Source organism: Pinus tabuliformis, chromosome 8 (assembly GCF_031772625.1).
Source record: "Pinus tabuliformis cultivar Carrire ecotype Pingquan chromosome 8, CPIR1, whole genome shotgun sequence".
Taxonomy (NCBI): Eukaryota; Viridiplantae; Streptophyta; class Pinopsida; order Pinales; family Pinaceae; genus Pinus; species Pinus tabuliformis.
In genome coordinates this window covers 1346908590-1346913277 of record NC_142294.1, presented here as the reverse complement: position 1 = coordinate 1346913277, position 4688 = coordinate 1346908590, and the positions used below count along the sequence as shown (strand labels likewise).

General features: G+C 38.8%; 1 non-coding gene across 1 annotated transcript; it reads left to right on the top strand.

Moving 5' to 3' along the window:
* The first annotated feature begins 4032 nt into the window (after window positions 1-4032).
* LOC149240472 (U6atac minor spliceosomal RNA) lies at window positions 4033-4158 on the top strand. Its single transcript, XR_016246920.1, has one exon. It is a non-coding gene; the product is annotated as a U6atac minor spliceosomal RNA (small nuclear RNA).
* Window positions 4159-4688: the final 530 nt, after the last annotated feature.

The window sequence follows — 4688 nt, the reverse complement described above, 5'->3', positions numbered from 1 at the left end:
AAGTGGTGTTAGAAGATCTACTAGGATAAGTAGACCCCCTGAATGATACTCTCCTTCATTATATTATTTATTGTTGACTGATTCTGGTGAACCTGAATGTTATGAAGAAGAAGTGCAGGTAGAAACCATGAAGAAGTGGGAGCAAGCCATGAAAGAAGAGATGGACTCCTTAGCACATAACCAGACTTGGGACTTAGTCAGGTTGCCTGCAGGTAAAACAACATTGCAGAATAAATGGGTTTATAGGCTGAAGGAAGAAGATGGAGGAAAAAAAAGGTACAAAGCTAGACTTGTGGTAAAGAGGTTTGCACAGAAGAAAGGTATTGATTTTGATGAAATATTTTCTCCTGTTGTTAAAATGACTTCAATCAGAACTATTTTAAGTCTAGTAGTAGCTGAAGATTTGCATCTTGAGCAGTTACATGTAAAGACAACCTTTCTCCATGGGGATTTGGAGGAAGAGATATATATTCAGCAACCACAAGGATATGAGGTGAAAGGGAAGGAGAAACTAGTGTGCAGGTTGAAGAAGAGCTTGTATGGCTTAAAACGGGCTCCAAGACAGTGGTATCTAAAATTTGACAAGTTTATGTCTGAACAAGGTTATACTAGATGTCACTCTGATCATTGTGTTTATCTGAAAAACAAAAATGATGGTAGCTATATTATATTGTTATTGTATGTAGATGACATGCTTGTTGCAGGGTCTAACATGCAGGAAATAAATGTGCTCAAAAGAAAATTGGCAAATTCATTTGCAATGAAGGATTCAGTAGCTGCAAAACAAATCCTTGGTATGAGAATCACTAGAGACAGGAAAAATCACAAATTAACATTGTCTCAGAATGAGTACATACAAAAGGTGTTGAAAAGATTTAACATGCACAATGCAAAACCAGTTAGTACACCTTTTGCTAGCCATTTCAAACTTAGTAAGAAATGTGCCCAAAGACCCAAGAAGACATGGATTATATGTCTAAAGTTCCATATGCATTAGCAGTTGGAAGCTTAATGTATGCAATGGTCTGCACAAGGCCTGATATTGCACATGCAGTGGGAGTTGTAAGCAGGTACATGAACAATCCAGGAAAGGAACATTGGATGGCAGTGAAATGGATTCTCAGATATTTGAAAGGTACCACAAATCAAGAATTATGCTTTGGTGGTTCAAACATTTCTCTACAAGGATATGTTGATGTAGATATGGCAGGTGACGGAGATAACAGGAGGAGCACTACAGGATATGTATTTACTGTTGGTGGAACAACTGTCAGTTGGGTTTCAAAAATCCAAAGTGTTGTTGCACTTTCAACAATAGAAGCAGAGTATGTTGCTGCTACAGAGGCTAGTAAAGAAATGATTTGGTTACAAAGGTTTATGGGTGAATTGGTTAAGGAGCATGATATGGGCACGTTATACAGTGACAACCAAAGTGCCATTCATCCTGCAAAGAACTCAACATTCCATTCCAGGACTAAACACATACAACTCAAGTACCATTTCATACAATCAGTGTTGGAAGATGGAGAGTTGAAGCTGGAAAAGATACACACTAGTCAGAATCCTGCAGATATGCTAACAAAAGTTGTAACCAGGGAGAAACTAAGAACATTCTCAGTTTCAATTGGTCTTCAAGGATGACAATGAAGATGAAAAACAGCCAGGTCCAAAGAGGAGTCATTGTCCAGCAAATGAAGCAGTGGTGGAGTTACTACAATCATTCTCCAAGTGGGAGATTGTTGTGTGTGGAGAATGATTGTTCAGAGGTCTTTGTTTCAGCTAGATGTATACCCAAGGAAGTTTGTACACCCCTCCATGCGGGGGGGACTTGTCCCCCCCCGCGGGGGTCCGGGTGGGCCGATCCCCCCTGGCTGGGGGGTCCAGGGGCTAGTGGTCCCCCGGCAGGGACTGGGGGGCAGCGCCCCCGAAGCCAAAAATAAATGTAAAATTGCTTTGTAAAAGTATAGTAATTTCTAGTCAATCTGGGCCGTTCATTAGGTGGATGATCTGACGGTAGAACTTATGTTTAGTTTAGGGTTTTTTGCCGTAGAAGGCAACCCCTCTCTTTGTATGAGGGCATTTGTATTTGAGGGTGTGATATAGATGTGTATTCTCTGAGTGAGAAACAAAGAGGTGAGACTGTGAGAGAAAACAGAGGATATTACAGCGGATCTGCTGTAGGTTGTGTCTCTTCATTTTGCTGGATAACAGAAAGGAAGGACTGGTTGTTTGAGGTGGACGTAGCTCAAACTGGGTGAACCACGTATATCTGTGTCTCTCTTGTTTTATGCGTTTTCTGTGCTTATATTTCTGCAATATTTTATGTGTTCCATTGCTCCGTAATATATAATTTTCTAACATAAAAGACAAAACAGAGATTAAACCATCATACTACTAATCATCAGATGAATCCATGGGAGAATGATCCTTCACATTAGAGCTTGGAAGCTCAGTTTGCGGAATACAATCAATATGCTGCTCGATGCGGCTGAGGCGACCATTCTACATTTGAAGCTGAAACTGAATCTACTGTAGATCCTTGCTGAAATTTGGGAGCCCTTGAGAGGTCGAGGGTGAGCCAGAAGGGATGTGCTCCAACGCTTTAGCTAGAAGGTTCTTCATCATCCAATACAAATGGATAGTTTGCTTGTACTGAGTAGACCTGCCACGAGAGTGACCGAGGTCAGGCACTAGGGCCAGCCTGTCTCCCAGGTCAATTTTCGTTGCACCAACTTGCTAATTGAGTTCTTCTTCCCACCCAACTATAAGTTGATGAACCTAAGTGGAGCTACCCTCATGATAAGCAGTGGTAGCCTCTTTTATGATGCGAGAGGCTGATTTTCAAACTCGAACTTTACCAGTTTGAGAATTGGCTTGACGACCCTCATGAGTTTCCATCTATTGCTTACCATGGTTGTGGGAACCCTTGGCGCGATTTTCCTTCCTTAAGGAAACATGGGCCATGACACGAAAATGACTGAAAATTCTAGCAGTAACTGACTCAAACCCTGATAAAAGACCTTAAGTGGGCCTACACCGGTGAGATTTATGCTTTCCAGGACTGCACCGGACCGAAGACCCTATCAAATTATCAATGCATGAGGGCCAAAAACTATAAGTATACCATTGACTTACCTTGTTGTGGACAATGAACCGGGAATGAAGACAATCCCAAAGCCCTAAACCATATTCCCAACCTTGTCATGATCGACTGAGGGTAGAGGTTTGAGATGAGAAACACACATTCCAGAACCATATAAGCCCAGATCCATAACAATAGACATTCAGAAAAATACCAGAGCCATTGCACTAGAGATAGGAACAAAAAGAAAATTGCAAATGACATAGCTGCCCTGCCCAAATTGTGCCCATGCGAGAAAGAAAAATACCATAGTACACAGAGACAAGAGTACAAAAGACAAAGAAACCCTCATAAAAATCCTCAATTTCCATGCAAAAATCCTAGTGGTGCTTCCGCCAAACCTTCAACTTGAGAACATAGTCATTTCTCCAATAAATAAGAAATTATTTGTAGCTAGCCATGGTAGCAGGGTAACAAAGACTAAGACAAAGAACATACCTAAGAGGAGCGACCAAAGCAAACTGTAAGTCGAACAACACCCGGTGGAGGACCACGAAGAGCGCCACCCCAGAGCCACAACTTGTCACAGATTAAGTCCGAAGTGAATTACCTTTGCAGACAAAAAACTTACTTACCTAAATAGCGAAAAGGCCAGAGAACCTTGTCACTTTAATCTTCCTGCCACCTTCCTCATTGACATTAAATGGTTGCATGTATGAGGCCATCACTCCACGTGCCTCGTGCATGTGGAGGGGGTAAATTATCGCTTTTTAGCCTTCATCATTACAGACTAGCGTTTACAGATCCCGATCGTATTAACGTGCACTCTGATGGAGAATAAATATTTATATTTATATGAATTTATGAAAAATATTTTTATAAAAAATTTTAAATTTTTGTAAAAATATTTTATTATTATTATTATTATTTTAATTATAATAAATTATTAAGTGTTCGTAGAAAGGAGAGATGGTTGGCATCTCCCTCGACAAGGACGGGAACAGTCTTCGGACTTTCTTATCACACGCGGTTAAGGCTCTCCGCCCCTAACGGGGTGGATCTTACCACAAGTTTTTAAAAAAAAAAAAAAAAAAAATTATTAATAAAAAGAATTTAAAACATGATGTAACAAGTTTTCTATATTAAAAATATTATATTTTAAAGAAATTTGATTTCGATGTGATAAATTGTATGTATTTTATGCTACTATGGTTATAAAAATAATTATTGAATTATTCATTAATGTGAATTATTATTATTATTTTTCCTCGTGATTTCTTATCAAGATTCTCAATTACTTTCCAAATTTTGGATTGAGGAGGGACTAACCACCTTATAATATAATATATTTAACATGTATTTAATCCTTTTTTTTTAATAAGTATGTGAGTTAAGTAGTTATATATATCCATGCATATTAGTTGTAACTTGGTCAAAAAGAAGAGACAAAGAAGGGAAGACACGTTTAGAGGAGGGACTAACCACCTTATAATATAATATATTTAACATGTATTTAATCCTTTTTTTTTAATAAGTATGTGAGTTAAGTAGTTATATATATCCATGCATATTAGTTGTAACTTGGTCAAAAAGAAGAGACAAAGAA